At 41.2% G+C, this 23,230-nt stretch overlaps 1 protein-coding gene across 7 annotated transcripts in view; it reads right to left on the reverse strand.

Moving 5' to 3' along the window:
* The window catches only part of ZMIZ1 (zinc finger MIZ-type containing 1), a 299,337-nt gene that overhangs the window by 69,376 nt on the left and 206,731 nt on the right, over positions 1 to 23,230 (reverse strand). The gene's annotated exons all lie outside the window — the stretch shown is intronic.

Raw genomic sequence — 23,230 nt, forward strand, 5'->3', positions numbered from 1 at the left:
AACCATAACTGAAGTGCAGAAAAAATAGTATATTAAGTACGGTGAAAGGACTAAAGTATAAATCTGCTCAACTCTTTGGAGCAGAGCGTGCCTCTTCAAATGCATATGTACAGTGCTTAGCACAACAGGCTTTCTGATTTTGATATGAACGCTAATGAAATATTAGTGACTAATAATGGCAAACGCCTTAACCTCCACAAAGCAGCACATCTGTAACTGGCATTTTTAATGATGGAAGAACTGAGGATCATAAACCAAACCAAAACCAACAAACAAAACAAAACAACAAAACCCCCATGAAGTATTAGTGATAGCACCTACGTCTTGCAAAATCAAAGCTAACTCTTATTATTTGCAGAACTACAGCAGCCAGTGCTGCAAGGGCGCATCCCTCTGTTTGCACACCTCTTACCAGCTGAACTCCAGGAGCAGACAAGAAACTGATGGAAATAAAGGACACCAAAAAGTTTTGGTCCTTACAAGGAGAAATTGAGATGTTGTTTCATGTGATTCAAATCAGTTGCAACATCTCTGCTGCTATCCAAACTTTTTCAGGTTGTACAGCCTTTTCTTCCAGAAAAATTAACTAAGAACAATTAAAAAAAAAAATCATTTTCCCGAACATGTAAGCTGGGTATCAATTCACTACTTGCAAACTGTATTCCACTTTGCACACTTAGGGTGAAATAAATTGTGTTTAATTTCTATTAGATCACTCCAACAGCAACAAACTCAAAGCTGTCTCCTTCAGCAACCTCTCAGCTTCACCATAGCTTCAGGTGGGCAGTATCTCTCACTTCGGGCAGCAGAACATCCAAGCATCCTGACAAGCACCACAGGAGGAGGCACCCACTAGTGTAAATGCTGATTTTTTTCTGGAGGATATATTATACGCTTGAAATCCAAACATACAAATTGTGACTGGGCAGCGATACTATGACCCGTTTCTGCTTTCGGTGTGATTTGTGATAGTTACAGAGAAGATCTGGCTTCGCTGGTGCTGCCCGGCCGTGCTGGCACAGCTGGTAAATGGGGACGGCGCCTGAGCACGCTGCTGAGCGCTCAGAGCTGGGAGCAGTTCAAACACGGCCAGCCAAGAGGAGGTCTTCGGAGATTTTCTCTTCTCCAGCCAAGGAGGTCCCTTGTGAGTACTTGCAAACCACAGTTATTCAGCCACGTAACAGCTTAGCCAACTCTGGGTAGATTTAAAAGCAAAACAGAAAAAAAGCAAAAAAAAAAACAAACAACAAAACCCTGATGACTTCGCTACTCAAAGTCCAGCATCTTGCCTAATGGGAACAACTTTCTTCAAGGAAGAGGTCAACAGACATTTTTTCCACACACAATGGCCTAGCCTGCTCTCTGAAATATATATATAAAATTTATATGTAATTATATGTATATTCATTATTTCTTTAATCTTTCCTCCTTCCCCTCTTCTTTTCTGTCTGATGCAGATGCCCACTCTGTTAAATTTCAGCCGGAATTGTTAAAACCCAACAAATGGATAAGGACCTGAAAGCAGTCTTGTGATGGGAAGGATGAGCCCTAGCGATCCCACCACTCTACCAAATATACCTAAAATTGAGCTCCAATATAATCAGCTACTCATATAAGACTAATGAAGAGTGCTATGAAAACCTCTTTGAATCCACAAAGACTGAACACCAAAAATCATCTTTCCAACTGCTGACCACGATTTGGTACTACAGTACTGCTTACAGCACATAGCACAAAACCTTGATAAAGATTCCAACCAGTTTTTTTTGTGTGTTTTTTTTTTTTTTTGGTCCCCCTTTGCTCAGGTCAGCCTTTTCCTGACTATATTTACTTAAAAACAACAACAAGCCTTCCCTGGATATATTTTCTTAAGTAATGAAACTCAGCAACTGTAGGATAGGCATCTTTCAAGGACTTGATATTAAAATCCTTTTTCCTCTTCTTTTCATGGGTGCCATGAACCATTACAGTGCATCCCATAATTCCAATCCATACAAAGTCCGGGGAGAGGTTGTGGTAGCGATGGGACAAGTTCTGGTTGTGTCTACAAACTATAACATATGGTAACATCCCCAATCCTTACCACTGTGCAAAGCCACTGATATATATGTATCTATATATGTTTTCCCAAGTAAAAAGTCAGTAAATTTTGAGAGCTGTGACAGTGATGACCTTTGACATAGCTTCTATCTAACTGGAGAAAAGTTCAAAAAGGAAAAAAACAACAGCAAACCAACAAAACTACAAAACAAACAAACAAAAGCACTCATCTCCCCCAAACTCTTCTCCTACCTCATGCCATCACCAACCCACCAGCCCAACCCACAGAGGCCAGCAGTGCTGGAGACCTTGAAGGCCTCCTACCCACTCAATCCCAGTCCCTTGACTGGTGGTCCCGTCCCCAGCCGTCACGGCATGCCAGGTTGGAAGCCAAACACCCCAGCCACTGGCAATGGGAACAAGGTCAGGGCTCATCTGAGATGGGCCGCTGAATGTGAAGCCCCTCTGTGCAGCCAATCTGTCAGTGACTGCAAAGTCACCAGCCAGAATTATTATTTTTTTAATTTTTTAACTTCTGACATTGCTGTCACCAGAGAGATACTTAAACTGCAGGGTAAGATGGGTCTTTCTTGTAACAAAACTATTATTATTATTATTATTTACAAGTTGCATCAACTTGCTGGATTGCAATTTTCAGTTTTAACAAGTAATTTTACTTTTTTGTGAGAAGCCTTGTAATTTTTACAGCTCAGGAAACTGGACTTATTACTAATGCAGATGTCTCGAGAAATGATCAGCAAAGCTTATAAAACCCTACCGAAACTGATAAACACGCAATTAATAGCTATTAGAACACCTTGCAGGTGAATTTTTTTTTTTTTTTAAAGTTATACCAGAAATGTTCCGTAAAGGCCAGTCAATTTTGTCACTTTAATAGATTGTACTGCATGTGCTTTTTTAAGAGTCAGAAAATAATGAACTTTCACAACACCTGCAACAAAATTGCTTTACTCCCATGCTGTGTATGGTAAACCACAAAGGCACAGATTCATAACTGGAATAGGCAATAGGACAAAATGGAACTGAAGCCAAGCAAGCTGGTACTTTACAGCAGATCTCTGCTGACTCGGCTCCACAAGTTAAAATGGACATATTTCCAACTGACCTCTCTAATTCGGTCACAGAAGGCCAAAGGTGCTGAGCATATACATTACAGTAACGGATCTTAATTCAGAATGAAACTGTACAATTGTACAGCATTCTTCACAAGGTACCGTAACAGGTAGAGAACCACAGTCTGAAATCCGAATTCAATTCAAAATCTTAATCTGGAACAGTTTTGGACTTTCTGTGCAAGCATGAGTCAGCTCTTGGGAGATGAGAAAACGGAACAAAATTAGTGCTAAACCAGAGATGCAGCTTGACAGGCTCAGCAGAGCCCTGCTGCACTGCAAGATGATCTGCAATACCATCATGAAGATGACCAACTGGACACGTATCCACTCAGGACCTTAAATCAGTTTCAGGCTATCATAGTATTAAAAAATAAATAAAATAAAATACATTAAAATAAAATAAGCACAGAAAGTGTGCTTTGGAGAAAAGCCAGTTGTAGCACAAGTTGCTTTGTCTGCAAGTCCAAAAATACAGCCTCATTCACTCACAAGAGAAACTATTCATGGACAGAAAGAACACTGCATAATTTGTAGGTCTTTGCAGGGTTTTTTTCCCCCCAAGACTCCCTTTTCCTAGAAACAGCATGAGCCAGACAGAGCTTTCTCCCCCCTACCAGTCTTGAATATTTTAGGTCTTGTATGAGTGAATCGTAAAGAGCTGTGACACAAAGTTCGGTTTAACTAACTGCCAAACAGGAAAGCACTCATTACTCATTTAAAAGCATCCTTTGTGCAAATGACTAGAGTAGAGAATGATGAATTAAAAAAACTAAAAAAATAAAATGAAGTCCCACACAGGCAAGATGAACAGAGTCCATCTATGCAGCGTGGTGTGAGCAGCAGGCAGACACTACTTTCTCCTTTATCTGCTTTCTCAAACTGACCTTGTTGATCTGCAGGAGCGAGAGTCCCAGTGCCGTATTTATAAACACAGAGCACCGGCAGCCAGCCCGCAAATGTCAGCCAAGCCCCTGCCTTTGCTTTGCTTTCAGGGCTCTGATTGCTGACAAGAAACATAAGCCTTATGAAGAAGACGTTTAAGAAGTGGGTTCAAGGCAAGGTGTCCCGATTAATATTTGTTAATAAGGATGGCTACAGCACCATTCAAGAGCCGTGAGAGCAGGGGGCTATGTTACAACTCCATTTTAGTACAGGAGCACGGAGGACACAAGCTACCTGCATTTTGCACTGGCAACAGAGCCAGCCACAGGAACAAGGCGCACTGCCCTTCTTCATCCACGCAGAATTTGGCTGGCTGCTGAATCCTATTGCTTTCTTTAAAAGCAAAACTTCTGAGGAGTCCCAGTTGAAAGGGCTTCCAAACTATTAACCTTGATTTAATACCCAGAAATGTGTAATGGAGCATTGTGTGGCAAAGACAAACAAGTACAGTCCTCTGAAGATGTCAGCGAAGATGTGAGGCGAGTTCATGTCACCCAGCCGCCCAAAGAGCCTGGGACCAAGCCCCTTACAGGAGGCTCCCAAGAAACTAAGCAGCCACCAGACCTGTGGCAACCTGCGCTGTCACCAGCTTGAAACTGCTTACTAGGAAACACCACCACCAACAAGCAACATCAACAGCTCTCAATATGGCAAATGATTGCCATGCAAAGGGGATCAAAGTCATGTCAAAAAATAAGTGTTTAATACTTTCACCTAATCTCTGGAAAAGAGCTTGAAAACAAAATGACAGAACTCGCAGGTGACACATTTCTGCATCAGAAAAAGACAAGAGGGGGAAGGAAACAAGGTGTATGGGTGACTGGATGCCACACGACGTTTTATTTTGATGAATATGAACGTTTGTACCAGTTTAAAGCGTGACTGGGTTCTAAACCTGTAAACCTTTTCAAGGAAAGGGCATGGTACTGGAAAAAACTAGACAAAACTATCAATATATGGTAAAAAATTGAAAGATGGGACCAGGGAAGGAAATGGCAATAGTATTTTAATTATTGCTACCTAAGTAAAAGGCTCACTGCTCAGTGGAATGCAGTATACAGTTTTGGTTATTCTGCCTTAAAAAGCTAACCAAATAGTCAAAAGATTCAGAGATCAGGAAAAATGACTGAAAAACTACCAAGACATATGAATGAGTTAACAGTGAAAAGCCCTATTATTGAAAGACACCTTAAAAAGGGATATAGAAACATGAAGCTTCCTGGAAAAGATACACTTGATAGAAAAGGTTTCAAAGCTGTGTTACTAGTACACAAAAAGGATTTATTTATTTTTAAACCACTTGTCATTTTCTCTTCCACAAAGTTCAAAAGGTCAACACCCTCACTACAAAGTATTTATGGAGCCAAGAGCCCAGTGATATTCAAAATAAAATTAAGCACTTATATGTACACGTTTACTGACATTAGATAAATGCCATAAATATACATTAAATGTTAGTTGTTGTTCTTACTAGTATTGCAATAGTTGCACACATCTGCCATATGTGTCATCTAAGATCAAAACCGCAAAAAAAAAAGTCATTTCTGAAATGCAGGATACTAATGTCAAAGAAGACATAGCATTATTCTTACCTAATTATTCTATGACATTCCATGTTTACATCTGCAATGAAAACAACATGTATACACTTCTTGCATTATTTTAAAAAGTAACAAGATTAGTTTAAAAACAAAACAAAAAAAGGCTGAAAACTCAGGATTAGCACACTAAAGTCCAGAAATTAAGAACTGAATCATAAAGACTGCTGCCTATGCAATGCACTGGAGCAGTGCATTTTAAATCAATCTGTTCATTCCAGGCAATGTGTATATTGGGACAATTATTTGTTTTCCTTTCTCTAATGTTTAGTCACCATAAAAACCATCTACATGAAAACAGCTTGTGCTTTACAGTTCTGATGAAGCTTATAAAAAATTAATAGAATGTGAAAAAGGAAACACGATGATGCACAGAGATTGCATGTCCAAAAGACAAGAGGTACATGCAGGTCTCCTTGATAAAACACTTAGTTCACACCCGGGGCAGCATTTTAAACCTAAAAGTTGAATTATAAAATGCATATCAAGAGTCATTAGCTATCATGCCAAAACTAAAATGCCATGAATTGAAGGAAGGATTTATGCAGTTTCTCTTTCATTTACAGGGAACAGGAGAAACAATTACAGGAAAATGAGCAACTCTGCTAAAGTCTTGAGCACGCTCAGGAGAATGGCAAAACCTGCAGCAATGACAGGAAGGATGGGGTTTTGTGTGCCAGGTGGGATTCCAACTGCTTTCCTAGGGCCAAGGACGCTGACACCCTCTCCATCACACAGACAGCACAGGGTTTCAGCTCCCCCTGCTAGTGCCAGGTCCATGTGTTTCCCACAGAGGGAACGAGGACATGACGGGGCCCTGTAAGCACTGCAGCTCACCGAGCAGACCATAGTGAGGGGCAGACCTCGTCCTTGTGCCTCACCCTGGAAAGCCAAGTGGGTTATTGAGGAAGGAAGCTGGTAGGAGTTCTCCCAGCTCCTCTGGGATTTCCCTGCCTTCTCACAGTGGCCTTACTCAGCATTGCTCTTTGAAAATCGCTTTGATTCAGACCAGCAGACCTGTTTTTCTGCCTTCCCAGAAACAGATACTAAAGGTATACACTAAACTGCCTTCTGATGCCCTAGTTATGATACACCGTTTCCTCTGAATACCTTAAGAAGTGCAAATACGCGAATAGCAGCAACACAATCAAGGTAAAACCAGTCATGAAGAATGTAGTCCAGAGCTGTGCTTGCATCGTAAATCCTTACCTTATGATTTGTTATCAACATGGGAATTAAACTCTGATAAGCAAATGTAAAAAGGTGCTTTTAAGGTTTCTCATTTATTCTCCTAAGACTGTCTGTTCTAAAACACGTTACAAGAATAGGAAACTATTGTGAGCTGATGCTCATTAACACCAAGGGTTGGGGAAGAAATAAAAGAAATCACATGCAGGTAGCAAATAATGAGAATAAAATCCTATTCATCTTTTAGAGCAGCATATATTTCATAGCTACAGATGGCAGAACTAATAGATAAGGCAGAAAAAGATCAGATTCGTAATTGTAGATACTGTTTTGAGAGCAGCTCTTTTCTAATAAAAAAATAAACTCCTGGACTTGAGAACTGAGCCATCGCAGCACTTTGCCCTGAGCACTTTACCCCAGCTACTGCTGCCCCTGCAGGGGGACGTCCTGCCCCTGCCAGCATCCTGACACGCTGCTGATTGCTTTTTGAATACAATCTGTGTAAGTCAACGATAAATCTTGTAACCGCTTTCGGATTTATTGCTATACTATACTTGTCTACACGATTACATTTCCAGCTGCTGTTTCACTGTAATTTCATGCTAATTCCTTCATGTTTATATTTGATGCTTTTAATACTATTGTTTTCTAAGGCATTTCAAAAAAGTATTTACCTCAGTGAGTCTGAACCAGTGAAATTAAATTAAACAAAATAAAAACAGTTGTATGTGCCTCTCTGCTGAGGAGACTGCCTAGGCTGTCTACAAAACTCATCTGCAACACTTCTGAAGCGTATTAGTAAGCAATATCCAAGCTCCTAAGTTCAAAAAGGATGGAATTACAAACACTAATGACTCATAAGAAAACAGATAGAAACTAAGATTGTAATTTGATTAAAGATACTGTTCCACTAACAGGGACAACGAAAGGAACCGCACAGCACGTACTAATTCAGTTCTGTCGCAAACTGGCTCAGACCACTGGTGTCAAGATTAATCACTTGATTCTTCTTCAGAATCATTCCTCTGCTTAACACTATTTTGCTGCTCACATCTGTCCCATTATATTCCTGGTTATTTAAAGAAAAAAGGCATATGGCACTGGAGATACTGAGATAGCAAATGCAGCCTAATGGGGACAGCTGGTACACGGGGAAGTTGCTCAGGTACCTCACCCACATGCCTGCAGACAGACCCAGTACAGCGCTGGCCAGCCCCTTCCCCAGCAGAAAAGAAACCTTAAAAAACTGTTCTCAAACTCCAGACAAGATTTCCCTTTCACTTCATATTTCAGTTCTACAAAGGTTTTGTCAGCTCAGCTTTCAATCAAAGTCATGCACGCTCTTGCCAAGTATAAGCTTGCAAAGCAAAACATGGATCTGAAATTGCATATTGCTATTAGACACTTCAGCTCCTCCTCCCCGCACCTAATTCCTTCTTTAGCTAGGGGAGATCTTCCTCACCGACACCCCAGAGTGAGACCATACTCCTATCTCCATGGACTTCAGCTATCCTGCCACGTTTTTGGTCTTACAACTGTTTATTCAGCTGTCTTTTTTTTTTTTTTTTTTTTTTTTTTTTGAATTAGGAGTACTAACAGCTCTGGTTACACAGCACAGACTGCACAATTTCTTTCTTTCCTGATGACACACCCAGTCCTTTTGCCGAGAGCAGAAACATCTTCTCAGGGAGAAAGCCAGTCATTGCAGTGAAGCTGCGTGTGGGGATCAGGACCCATGACCCCGGTTTGCTTGGGAACAGTAGCGTCAAAGCATGCGCACAGCAGGTCCCAGGCCTGAGCCCATTCCACCCACCCTAGGCTTTTTGTAGGGCTGCAGCCTTAAGGTCTGGTCAGAGCTTAGGTTCTTCCACTGTTTCTGATCAATGACACAGAAACTTGTCATAGTCATCAAGAGAAATGAGAAAATTCTGTCTATGAAACAGCTGAATTCTGGAAGCATTAAAAACTAAACACAAATTACTGATTTGATTGTTTTTACTCTAAATTAATATTTCAAGTAATCAGAATGCAGATGAGAATACAACTCATTTTCAGAAGGAGAAAATACCTACAGCAGAATAACCCAAGTAACTTGGCAGAGGACACAGCTCCTGCCTGCAAGCACACAGAGCACAGAACGCTTGGGAACTGTGGGATGCTCTGCTGCTGAGCTCAGGACAGGCTTCCCCAGGTAGGAAGACAAACAGCTGTGCAGACCAGCTCCCGGTTGCAATAAATTCTATCCCTACCTTGGGCAGCAGGTTTGTCAATCACTATTTTATCATCTGATTTGTCATTTTGGATTCACTTCACTGTAACATCAGTAGCACGTTACTGCTGGATTAATGAGGCACTTAAAAAGGCTAAACATGATATTCTAAGGCAAGAGATTACCAAATGCTAGAACTAGTTATTATGCTTAAACTGTGAGTATATGGAGAGAAGCTGCCCCATGCTACTGTCATTTTATCCAAATACTGGATATTTGTCAAAACTTAAAAGATAAGCAGAAAAATGAAGAATCACATTTCTGGAGAGGCAAACCAACGCTGGAGAAAGGAGACCAGCAGCACCATTTATCTTCGAACAGATCTTCCAAATACAGTTAAAGACCATTTGGCTGGAAGAATGGACCACATCAATTTTGGTGTAAAAGGCATAACTGTATTTTAATTCATTTACAAAAGGCTCACAGATGTGGTTTAGACAAAAGCTGCTCAAGTTGCAAATATGCCTTGCTCTGGCAAGTCCCAGTTTCTTTCCGAAGGGTAGGTCGCTGCATGGAAGAGCAAAAAACACCAAGCAGCCTTGGGAATATATAAAAAACAGTTTTTACTCAGAGCTAGGCTAGAGTTGAATATTTTTATACTGAAACCAGGCTAAACTGCTTTGTCAGGAAATTATCAAAGGAAATACAGCTGAGGTTGCTGAAAGAGCAAGAAGTGTTTGGATGCCTTTTGGTCAACAGTTTGGGGCAACTAAGAATTCAGTGAAGAATATAAAAGATGTTGCTGTCAATAAAGTCAAGCCCGTTTAGGTTGAGTTCGTAATTTCTTTGATAGTTCTTTGAATCTGAAACTCAAAAGAAAACACAGGGTGGGATAAGTCCATCTGGACTGAAACCTCCAAATTTTGTGAAAGTCTGCATCAGACTGATCCTAAAAATGACTCTCGAGGAGTAAAGCTTTATTTATGCAATTCTACAATGCCAAGGAGAATCTCGTGGACCATTTTTGTGCACAAATCTTTAAATGCCAGCCTTTTCTCCCTGCAGAATTTGTAGACTGTTTGTTTACTGGCATTCATGGATGCTATAACAAAAAGAGAAATGATGCTTTGGGGAACAGGGCAGTTTCCAGAGAGAGGCTGAGAAATACCCACGAGAGTGTCTTTGGAAACAAATTTGCTAGAACACACACCTCAGCTAACCTTGAACTCTCAGTACGTTTTCAAACTCCCTGCACTGACTAAAGGAACAGTCTGTGTTTGAACACACAGTATGAGATAGCAACAGAGCACTAACCCAGAAAACAGAGCTCAGTGAACAGGCTGTGAAGTTCATATAAGCAGTAAAAGGTGTTTCTTACCTTTTCTATACCTTGTGATCATTTCAATACATATTCTGCCAGAACAATCACCCTCAAAAAGTTTGATATATGTGCCTATTGCAAATACAGTTTGTATCAGCAAAGAAAAGTGATTTTGCTAGTTTATGGCTTATACTAATTCCTCAAGTGAAACAAGCTGTATCAGCAAAAGGACATTTTTGTTGTAGAACTATACCTACCCTAGCACTTTCGCCTGTACTTGGAGTTGTAAATAATCACAGTCCTTAACATTTCCATGCTCACCCAAGTTTTATGTGTGTATCTCACTTCAGGTGATCTCGTTCGCACTGCGCAAAATTCCTTGTCCTTGTAGCTTAATGCCTTTCTTCCAGGTTTTAGAGGGATCACTGAAAGCAAGTAACAAACTGTCTTCCAGAAGGCGCCTGCCTTTCACGCTGCATAACACTCAAGTTCAGTGGAGAGCAGGTAAAGTCTCAGAGCTCACGTTATGAAAAGGGAAGGATACACAGCTCTGCAGGGAAATGTTAACGGGCTGTGTGAGGGGAGCATAAGTTACCAGTCTGACTGCTAATTTATAGCAGCCATGGTTTAACTTCAATTTAAAAAGCTAGAAAATCCGTAATTACCACAGAATGATTGGTTTCGTAATCTTTCCTTCCCTTCTCTCTTTTTTCTCTTGTCCTGTCTTACTGAACAGCACTTTGAAGCCGCAGCTTAGGTGTTGTTTCTCTCTCAGATAGGTAGCTCTACCTTACAGCCTTTAAGGGAGAAATTGCCATCACTGGAGGAAATCTGATTATAGATTATTTTGCTGCTTGAGTCAATGCTGGTATATCTAGATGTAACTACTCATACAGTATGTAACACAATCTTCAATCTCTAGTGTAATTAGGAAGAAGAAGGGGAGTTAAGGACAGGCCAGAAATATCTTAATCATCAATGAAATCTGCAGCAGAAGCTTCTGGAGAGAAGCACTTAGATTCTTCCCCCTAGGGTACTTGATTCATGCAAAACTGATCTCAAAACAGATTAGGCAAACAATGAAAATACATATGGGAAAACTCAACTGTAGACTCTAGTTTTAGATAGTGACAACTGGTAAAAATTTTCAGAAATGCCTTGGTCTGTTAACAATCTAAAGTCCTCTGAAGATGGCTTTGAAAATTTTGCCAAATACTATGAGTGAAACTGCACAACAGCTTGAAATGGCATAAATTAGAAGGGTGGCTTATGGTGATTCCTCTGATAGAAAACTGAGATCCACAATTAGCCCTTGGTTTAAGGTAACAAGAGCTTTTTCAAGTGAGATTTTTGAAAAATTATCAACTGTTTGGCATGCTTTGTGAAGATCAACAAATACAGAGACATTTCAGCGTAAAGACAATGAATAATAAATATTACTTTCACAGTAAGACATTAACTTTCATATTGCAGTAAGACAGACATTTTGACAGTCAGGGTACTGCACAAATGCAGGCACAGAAGCAAGAAGTGAGGCAACGTTAGGGAAAAGTGCCATCGTATGCTAAACGGAGTTGAAAGTAGGGAGAATTGAGCAACAGAGGAAATACTTAGGCTATTTAGGTCTCCACTAAAACCAGAGGGTCTTTAACTCACATACAGTATTATTTTATGATCAGACTTTGCCTCATTCAAATAAATTCTCTCATTTCAATCTGCTTTGGGTCACTCTGACACCTTTTGCAATTTGTACACCCTTAAATTGATTAAATGGCTGGAAAAGCAAATGCGTATTTCAAGTAAAGTACCCATCTCCCATTATTTTCGATGATACAGGCAAAGTCTGAGCGTTCATATGGGTCGGACATATGTGCTCCAGCTACAGGAGAGACATTTATAATTGAGAAATAGAAAGCTCTGAGTAAAACATACCGCTAACAGAAACTATTACAACCAGGAATCAACGCTGAAGATGAAATAATCTAAGCACTGACAGAGGTCCCATTTTCCAATGATCTGCATCAGCTTTATGTGACTTGACACTAAGAAGAACTCAGCAGAGAATCAGATCTGATGAATCCGGCACTGTGGAAAGCTGCTTGTCTGACTGCAAAAGCTGTTTTTTCCTTGCTGTTAAATCAAAATGTATTAAAAAGTAGGTATCTGAGGTCTGTGTGAAACAGCTCAATAAACAACAGTGAGTACTGTAAGGAGACATTCGTTGTTCCCCTGTTTTTCCAAGCTGTTTTCATGTCTTTGCCATGAAAGTAGAAATGGCAATGGTTCAGGTACTTCCTCTTAAGACAGCTATATAACCTTCAAAACACTGTTTCCTAGGAGCCAAAAAGCATCTTAAATTTTCACCAACAGGCAGCTGCTGCTTGGGAGGAGTCCTCTCTCTCAACCAAGCAATTAAGCCTGATCCACCCTGAACCCTTCCAAAATGCTGCGGACAATTTTATTCAGAAAGAAAACTGTCGATGACATGTCTGTCACTCGTATCCCAAGACAAGCACAGAAAACAGTGTAATGTCTGGCTTGCTACCACAAGCTCATCATTTTTGCATCTGCTAGCAACAGCTGATGAGATCATTCACTAGGCTGTCATGAAGTAAAAATATACCCGTAAATATACTCAAGCTCCTGGATCACAGGGGACAGCCCATCTTGCGACAATCTCCACGGTTGCCTGATGACTGATTTCATTCTTTTATCTCTATCTCTTCCTGCTTCTTGCCATGGGGGCCCTGGGAGATTCTTGGGATTTGTATGCCAAAGAAAAGGGAAGCACACTTACAGCTTCTACAGGGTCAAGATTTTGGAGCATTCCAGCTCAGGATTTCATACTGAGCGTAACTGCTCTTGGATGCTCTCAAAAATTAAACAGGTGTTTACTCTTCCTGGAGGATAGTTGTTTCCCCATTTGTTTTCCTTGCTTAGAACATGGAAGGCAATTTGTTCCAGCATCCATCCCAATTACTGTTACCTCAAATAATCTAAACTCTTTAGGAGGAGGGGAGGTTACTTTATTTATTTATTAAAAAAGAGACTAATATATATACATAGTTTAATATCAGAAACCACATCTTGTTTTGCATTCTTACCTTCCCTGATTGTTTACATCTTCATTATTCTCTTATCTGCACAATCTCTGCAATAGGTCTTTTCCTTGCAAATGAAATGCTGCATTTCCCTCTATCAGGTATGTATAAGGTCTCAAACAAGATATTTCCAAACAGCAACATTTTGTTAGCTTTCTTCTCTTCCCTTACCTAAAGTTACCCTGATAGTGGTAAGAAACTGAGTCACTGGCCACTGCTTCAGAGGCAAAAGTCAAATTGACTTTTAACTAAATCAAGTCGGATTAACACCTTGCAATAATTTGAAGCAAATAGCTCAGACACCGCAACCTCACAAAGGCCGGAGACTGCTCTGAAGAGGGACTCAGGATGCAGGCTCAGATAAGGTGAGCTGCCAAACTGAGCTACTGGTTGTGTACAAAGTCAGCTGAATTGCTCCTTCTACTGCACGTTTCCATTTCTCCTGGCTCTGACACATGTAAATTCTGACAGTTCAGAAACATTACAGAGTCTCTGATGGCGTTACAATCACAGGGAGACCACCAAGGTACTACGACCACTTTTAGCAATCAAAAACTGATGAGCAAAAGGTAAAGTGTCCTGCACCTCTAGTAGTACCCACTGCCCAGGACAAAGAAGAGGAGCGGTAAATGCAGGTGACCGTGCAGTGTTACCATCCTCACAGCACTCGCTCTGCAGACGAGCAGCCGACAGTGGGCTGAAAGGCTGTCAGCCCAGCGCCTTCTGTGTGCGCTAAATTGACTCCAAACCCCTCGCAAAGCAGGGCTGACATTCCCTCCTAGCTCATGTCATCCCGTGGCGCCTGCTGACTGACAAATGCACATAATGAAGTGCCATGACTGCTTACTTAAAGGAACACGTTCCCACTGAAGTATCTGCACAGCTTAACGGGTGCTCTACAGGTGCAAGAGACAAAGAAGAAGCCAAAAAAGACAACTGAGACGCCACATTTTCCCTCACATACACATGCCAAGGAAACCAATTATTTTTTTGCAGTTTTTGAAGTGCTACTAGGAAGTAAAAGCAAAACAAGCAGGAAAAAACACTTCAGCTGGGTCAAATGCTTGTTCAAGCAAAGGTAAGAAAGCACTTAAAGCTCTTCGAGGATTATAAGCCCCCTTGACAGGTCTGATAATTTTCAAGGCCTAATTCCATTACAGTATCTGGCAGCCTGCAAGGGCACATTTTACTAACTATAGGCCACCAGGTCACGATAGATGTTGACAGAGAACATTAAAGGTTAAGTAGATGTAAGACCATAAAACATTTCAAGCTGTACAGTGCCAACAGTGTTAACTAGCAAACATGGAGCCGTTTGAGAGGAGAAAAAAATAGTTGGGTCTTTCACCAACTGTGCTCATGGGGGATCCTCGAAGAACCAGGCGTCCGGGGTGGCTGGCACTGGGCATGTTCATAGTACGTGAAAATCCTTTCTGCTTGACCAAAGTCATGTTACTCATGATTTATATAAAGAGTAAGACTGGATTAACTAACATGGGCAGGTTAAGAAAACATACCCACTGCATAGATGTCCTAGCCCTGCTCAGCTGAGCAGCCCCACACCTGCGGTTCAACTCCTCACAGAGGCGCAGGGAGGCGGGGACTCCCCAGGCACACCCCAGCAGCAGCAGAGCATGCAGCAGCCTCCATGTCGCAGGATGTCATTTTGACTTGGAAAAGCAGCACTCGGACCCTCACAGTGATGACAGTGTGAGCCAACAGTTAAAGACAATTCAGCAAGACAGTAATTTGCTCCTAAATCTCCTACAAAACTTTTCCAAGAATAACTGCATAACCACTGCAGGTGGCAGTGCACACTTCAGTGACGCTGAGAGCATTCATGCACCACGTTTATGCAGCAGTTAACCTTGTAGTCATTAAATATAAAATCTGAAACTAATATTTCACATTCCACATTGGTCAACAGAAAGGAAGGTTTCACATGGATGTCTGTTATGGAAGACATTGCCTGTGTATATGGAAAAGGCTTGAAGCTCTTCAGCATACGCTTCTATATGGCACTATGAGGATATTCACTCATAAATCATCATTTTTATTTGTTTGTTTTTGAAGCAAAATGAGAAAGATCTCCTCTGAGTGACATCTATCGGGATAATAAACTGCCACCACTGCAAACAATTAAATTAAAAGCTGTTCAGTATGTAAGGGGGGAGGGAGCTGACTACTGACCAAGTCTGACACACAAATAGCTTGCTAATTTGTCAGTGAGCCAAAATAAATGGAATGGGCTGGCTACAGGTGCAGGTAAATGCCGCAGAAAAAGACATCAATAAATCATTTAGCTCTCTCTAACATTCTAGATTACAGTCGTTTAACACGAAGGACATCTCTGCCTTTGCAACACGATTTGTGAGTGCTTCAAGTGAACCATTTTAAGTCAGCAGTTAAGATGGGACTTCAAAAATTCACGTTTTTATTTTTTTTCATCATTTCTTATAATCAACTCCTAGCAAAAATTACAAAGGCATCTTCTGTTCTGCTTACTGCAAAACGCATAATCAAGATTTTGGGTTATTACGTAATAATGATCAACTACCTCTCCAAGTCCAAAACTCTCTTGATGAAAGAATAGATCTCCCCCTGGTATTTTTTACAGATGAAGAAACAAAGCAGTAGTGTCCTGAGTATCTGGCAATCCATAAAGACAACATTCCAGTCTTGCTAAATTTAGAAGTGTCTATATGGAAGGGTGAAAACAGTCAGTCATGGTTTATTATACTTATTCCTTACAAGTCCCTATAATTCTTCAAATATTTCTTTAGAAAGCCACTCACTGGCTATCTCACCTCTCTGCTCAAACACCATCTGCAGGGCCCCTTCTCTGTGAAAATGACACAAGGAGCCACAAATAATGACAGACAGAAGCTTAATTGCATGTTCAAAAGAAGGTTACCCTCATAGTAGGACCAGGAACACAAATGCACGAGGGCCATCTATACTTCTATTTTTCAAAGAGCTTAAAGGTATATACAGGAGCCATAAATAAAGTCAGTTAGTAAAATGATTAAGATCTCTACTATCTAATGGACTAAGGCCATATAAAAGCTTATATGACGTTTCTGGTTTTACCCTGATTCCAAATCAACTCTTCTCTAATGATGTGTATTTCTTGACAGACACAAGTTACTTTGGATAGTCACTTAAAAGACCTTCCAGATAAATCAGCCACTAAGAAACTACAGTATTTCCACCCTGACAAATATTCAGAAAAAATTTATAGCCACTTAGAAAGCTGACTGCAATAGGAAAATTTCACAATGCCTGTCTACCTTCAGGAAGACAACATGGTTGAGAAGTTTCCTCCAGACTAACCTGTCATTTGCCCCATTGCTGGAAAGGCAGTAAGAATGCACATGAATGAAAAGGTAAGCAGGAACATGAAGGAAGATTGAACGTGACCATTTCTTGGTTCCAAAAATATGCCATGTTATTACACCTAGGATGGTAGGAACTTTTACACACTTAGAGCCACACATGACAGCTTGGCACACTGCCAAACATGCATTACGACTTGGAGCTACCAGCCAAATTTGGATGGAACCCCAGCTACAGTTCCCAAGTTCACTAAAGTATCACCAAACTCAGCCAAAAAACACAAAGGATATGACACAACCCTGTGGCACATCTGTCCGAGCAGCAAGGCTGGAGTTAAATCTATTGTCAGCAACAAAATGAGAATGTTGAGAAATATCAGTAGCAGACCCCGTTACCAGAAGCAGGGAGACCTGCAAGCTGCTCAAGGCAGTCAAATAACAGCCTGTGATCAATAGAAGCAAATACTGCTGGCAGATCAAGCAGGATCAAGACTACATAAGCCACTGCAATCTGTATGAATAAGTAAATCATGACAGGCTCCTCTGAAAGCCTCGGTGTTAGGGCAACGCTTGAAAAACTCAACTTTCTTAAACAGTTGGATGGTGCTGGTACATAAGAGTGAAAGTAATGGTACTGTTAGCACCCTTCTGGGGTGTATGACTAGAATACAGATAAACAAATGTCAATGTAAAACAGTAATTTTTTAATCTTCCTGCTACTTAGTAATGCAGAAATAAAGCAATTTCTTGTTAATAAACTGCTGAACATACTAAACCACTAAAGCAAACAAGAAGTCAGTAAAGCTGGTTAGCAGAACTAATTGAGTACTGGAAACAGCCACCTCACAATCTGCTATTAGCAGTCTTGGTTACCTTTTTGGACTCAAGTAATAAAAGATACCCAAGAGTATGTGAGGTTGTGATTTTACAAGCCTTCCAGACTGTCCTACTTCTGCTTCCACTGAACCTCTACCAGCTTCATTTGTAACTGTTAGGTCAGAATTATTTTTAAAATCCAGTACAAATAGTTTTAATAACAAGCATGCAAAGAAGGAACACATCTGCACATTACAACAAATATAATTCTAACGAGCTCGCATTTACCAAAAATTGTGGTTTTTCATCTGCTTCCAGGATTTCAACACAGACATGAGTGCAGCTTGCCTACCTACTGAAATTTAAGGGATTTAAGGGGTGCTCAGGAGGTACAGAAAATGTTAGCTCTTAACAAGCAGAGGAATTAGAAGTTGATATACAAACATAAAAGGTTATTCATCAAACTGATGAGAGCTGTACTTCAGTTACAATAAACAACAAGAATTAGGAGCTTAGCTGGGTGTCTGAACGTTTTATTGGTATTAATAAAGACAACTGAGAAGAAAATTAACTTTTTTTCTGCAATAGATCAAACTGCCACTGGTCAGACCGGATTACTGTCAACAGAATGAGCCCCAGCAAGCTCAGAACCAGGATCAGTAACACACTCCAGAGAACACAAGTCATCTGAGATTGATCCAGGGTCAACAACTGGAGAAATGTTTAACATCTATTACAGGTAGGCTGAGTGGCAGCCTTCCACACTGCTTTAGTAATTACTGTCCCAGTGTCACCCATTCTGTAACCATACCTTGCCTTGATCTTACAGAGAAAATTCTGAAGTAAACTTCCAATTAAAAATGGGGGGAAAAAACTGGTATGCATTCATTCTGGGCTTCTCTCGTCTCTGCACCGAATTCTCATTGCAAGTGCCTACATGTGTGCTAGACTGGCTGGCTGCTTTCTCATTGATGATTAATGGATATGCACTCTTCACCATGCCTTAAAAGCTATTACTGCTCTGCTTTATTCTGCATTTGTGTAGCTCTGATAATTATTGAAACACACATTTTATTTTGAAGGCTAGCTCTCCTGTTACATTGCAATTTAAAAGTTTTTATTCAGGCATTTCAAATTGTTCTGATAGTGAGGAAGCTGTTTGGGGGCATTCATTTGTCCTTTCAGGCCTTATGGCTCACCTTCGCTAGACTCCTCTGATGCTGACCTGCTGATGTCTCACCAGCCTATGGAGAGGGGTGGCAATGCAGGCAGGTGGGAGAGCTGGTCTCCTTTCACCTGCACCCTTTATCAAAGTTAGCAATACTCTAAACCTCCCTAAACTTTATCCATGTGACACTGGGTTGGGGAACACCCCTGTTTCTATAAGGGTGCTTCTTCACATTTTGGGTGTAGGAGGACCCATGGGAGGGGAGGGCTGGATGCCTAGCTTTTTGGTAAATGCAAGTAACACTTGCAAGTTATTTCCTGAGCTAGTATTTTACATACCTAAACATACTTTTGCGAGAGTTTTATAAGCAGGTATACCAGGTGGAATTTCTGTCCCTGTCCTGATGTTAGAAGAAACAAAAGTTATTAATATAAAGTATTTTTTCCAATGTGTTAACTTTTCACTATTTCTGTAAGGATCTGCTCGCTTCTCTCACTGCAAACTGATGATCAGTAACTCTACACTACAGCAAAACAGACGTCACGGTTCGTGTTTTTTTCACAGCCCTTTCCGGTTTATTCTGGAAAAGCAACACAAGGCAAATCACCAGAGCAAACTCTAGGAATTCAGAGGACTGGCTCTGGGGACGTTTGTTACAAGACTATTTTCACACCCCCAGGTTACACCTGTGCTGCACCACAGGCTGGACCCTGTGAGGTCCCCGAGTGGCTCCTCAGGGGCTCACCTTGCACTGCTCAGCCCCAGCTCCAGCACCTCCACGCCACCCTGCAGTCACTGACGGCTGAGCAGCACGGGGGAAGCCCTGCTGTCCAGCTGCTCACGGGTACTTTCACAAGGGTCTGTTACAGAGGCTTCCTCTGGTTGTTCCTCCAAGGACAGAACAAGTTTTCTGCAAGAGAAGCCCTGAGGAAGTTATTTCCTGTGGCAGGCTCTCTTATGTTGATAGGAACAAAACCAGAGAGCTTCTTCAGCAAGATCTCTGGAACATCACTTCATTTAGCAATGTTCCACATGGTAAGGTTTCATTTTGTTTGTTTTGCTTTTTATTTTTTCCTGGTTAGCTCTTACCATTTTGGTGTTAAATATAATGTTCTGCCTTCTTCTGCCATGAGAGAAAAGCTACATTACAACTGTAAAATCCCATAGAGCGACAGTTTCCTCTTGGTTGCACTCTGCTAAGACTTCTTGTTGCTGTTGGTCAGTAACTCCCTTTTGCTGGTGTCCTGATTACAAGAACGTACGGCTCCTGCAGCCAAGCAGCCTTGCATTGTCACAGCCCCAGTTGTCACAGATGTCACAGCCCCAGTGACAACTGAAGCTAGCACGGGAACTTCTGTGTCATCAGCTTGGCTTGTGACACAGGAAAACACAATTCTCTTGGCCAAGCTACACGTCTAGTAATTGCTGGGGATTTTTGGGGGGTGGGGAAGTTGAGTTGGATCCAGTGGCTGTTGGTCTGATTGCTATGTTAACCTTTATGGCAACAGAAAGCCTGTTTTGTTAGACTCTTCTCTCTGAACTACCTCACCGTAATTAAAACTGTACCCGTTACTACAGCAAATTAGTTTATTAATTGAGCCCAAAGTATCCTCTACTATTCTCTCACTGTCAATTTGAACACTCACGGTTTTTGGTGAATAACCAACAATGTGTGTGTTACACAGGCACTGCCTTTCTTGGGTGCTGACACAGCAGCCAGCACCAGGCTTCCAGGAGTGAATGCCGCTTGCAGCACAAGCAGCACAAGTAAGAGCACATGTGTTTCTCTGAAGTAGGAACACAACATTTCTGTCTGAACCACCAAGACATCAGATCTCAAGAGCACAGATTTGACATTTATGATGATCATTCTACCACAAATGCAAACTATGTGAGACACTTAAGACTAACTTTTTAACTTCCCTCATGATCAGTGTTTTCAATTGCTACAATGAAACTGGATGTTGCCCATTCAGGCAGCTTCCTTGCTTGTGAAAAGTCACTGTATTTGCAGACATGTTTCCTCAGAGAGTTTCTGAGAGGTCCTCCAGAAAGGGGCAAGGTGTGTGCGTGGGATCAATTTCATGTTAATTTTTTTTTTTTTTAATAAAAGTTTTCATCCTAAATTTCAAAGCTGAGCCTCTGGTAACACTCCTCTGCTGGCTTAAAATCCAACCAAAGCATTACGGATTGAGTTGCTCTGAAGTAAATTTACATAAAAGCAAACTTTTGTTCTCAAGTTCTACTCTGGTTTAACTGCCATTTTGATTTCAGTAGTAAGCAAAAAGAGGAACAAAATCCTGCTAAGTTGATCAGTGTCATGCAGAGGAAACATGCTTTTGCTCAACTGAGAGGAGCTTCTACTTTTCTGCATTTTAGTTAGCCACTGATACTACTTTCTTTACCAATATAACTGCAACAAAGTTCTAACTTAAGGAAAAACTAAAGGAAATTATGGGTTACTTACAGCAATTTTAATTGGGTCTTAATTTTATGAACTTACATTTCCAGGTGGTGTTTTGGCCACGCTACCTGTGCCTCCCAGGTCATTCCAGCCCAACTGCCTGGTTAGCATAACCTTACTGAGACACTACTTCTTAAAAGCAACTGTCTGCACAGTAACTTTAAACAGTAACAGATCTGCACAACAAACATCAGTCTCTGTAGTTTTCTGAGCAAAGATAAATTGTTGCCTGAAATGAGGGCTCAAACTGGTCATTTCAGCCAGTCAGCTCTGTCTAGATGGAGCATCTATTTGATCCAAAGTCCACAGATAACTACAGGATTTTCAGCCAGATCTTCGCAAGGGCTCACCTGAACTCAGAGTCAAGTAGTTTGCATGAGTGAAGTCAGCGCTGCTTTTGACAGTGACTTCAGTGACGCAGGATCAGATACCGACAGTATTTTAGACAAAGCCTATTGCACTTTGTGCTGCGATTTTACTGATGGGAGAGCTGCTATCTAAACAACAAGTCTCTTTCCCCAACAAACCACTTTGCTGATGTGTGCTGGGTTCAAACACCTGAGATGCAAACACTGAAGCTATCTAAATCTGTTGTGCTTATTTTTTTACTGAACATTAATCTGCACCATCTCATTCAGGTGAAAATTATTGCTTTCTTTAAATCAGTAACTAAAACAAACAAACAAAAACACTCCCTGCACCATGTAGGGGTCTCAAATTCCACTCTGACATCGCCAGTTTTAAACTTTCTGAAAACTCCTTAAACCATATGCAAATTATATGATCTCTTTCGCTTTTACACTAGCAAAGCAATGAACAAGACAGTTATTATTAGTAAATACGAGGGGCAAAAAACTTGTCATCTCAAACACCTGAGACTGCCACTGACACGCACACTTCTTGGGAATTTTCTTTGAACCCACTTGCCACGGATGCACGCTGTTTGTGAGTTATGCATGACATGGTCTTTATAAAGACAGCAAAAATGAAATGGTGGCAGCAGGATTGTCATTGCTGCTCGCAGAACAGCACGTCACATTTTGACAGTGCCAGGCAGGCTAAAGTTGAAGAAAATGCCACTGATGATTGCTGCTGCATTTTGGTTTTATGATTGCAGGTAAAATAAACCAGATTCTCACGCAAAAATTAATAGAAGAATAAACATCCCACCCTCTAAATTAAAAACATCATAAAGCAGTTAAATGAGCCAGACGTGAATTTCCCTCTCACATCCCAAAATCTCGCAAGGGGCAAGCACAGCGCGCAGTAACTGTATGCAAATCTGTCCCAGTTTCCTGCTGGAGCTGCCTTTCATCCCCTGGTGCTGCTGTTTCCATCTGACAACATGCAGCACTGCCTTACCCACAATGCACCCGCCCGCTGCCACACGCACGCACACACACACACTCAGACAGGCTGACACACACACACACGTACACACACGTACACCCTCCCTCCCCCCAAAGAAAGCAACTTACCCACAAGTTAGCTTTCATTCAAAAAAAAAAACTAGTCTTCCTTTGCTCCCCCTCCTCTGTTTTTTCCTGCCTCTCTTCTGCTGCAGAAAAAGGCCACATATGTCTGAAAGCACTTCTAGGCAGAAACCATCTAGTGCAGAACAAAGACAGCCGGGGTTGCCTTAATCTCAGCACAAGGCAGCCAGTAGCTATTTTCAAGCTTGTTCTCTCTCCCCCCTCTGAGGGCACCCTGCTCTGTTTCTCCCTCTCTCTCCTCTTTGCCTGTCCAGCTACTGCACAACACACATCAATTATTCATTGCTTGTCTCCCGGTTTCCAGGCAAAACCAATCACAGATGGAGTCTTGCTAATGGGCTCATACCGTACTTGCCAACAGGCTATTTGTGCTCAAGCTACAACCCTCTAGAGACAATAAAGAGAATCAGGTTAAGCTT

Source organism: Aythya fuligula, chromosome 7 (genome assembly GCF_009819795.1).
Source record: "Aythya fuligula isolate bAytFul2 chromosome 7, bAytFul2.pri, whole genome shotgun sequence".
NCBI classification, from domain to species: Eukaryota; Metazoa; Chordata; class Aves; order Anseriformes; family Anatidae; genus Aythya; species Aythya fuligula.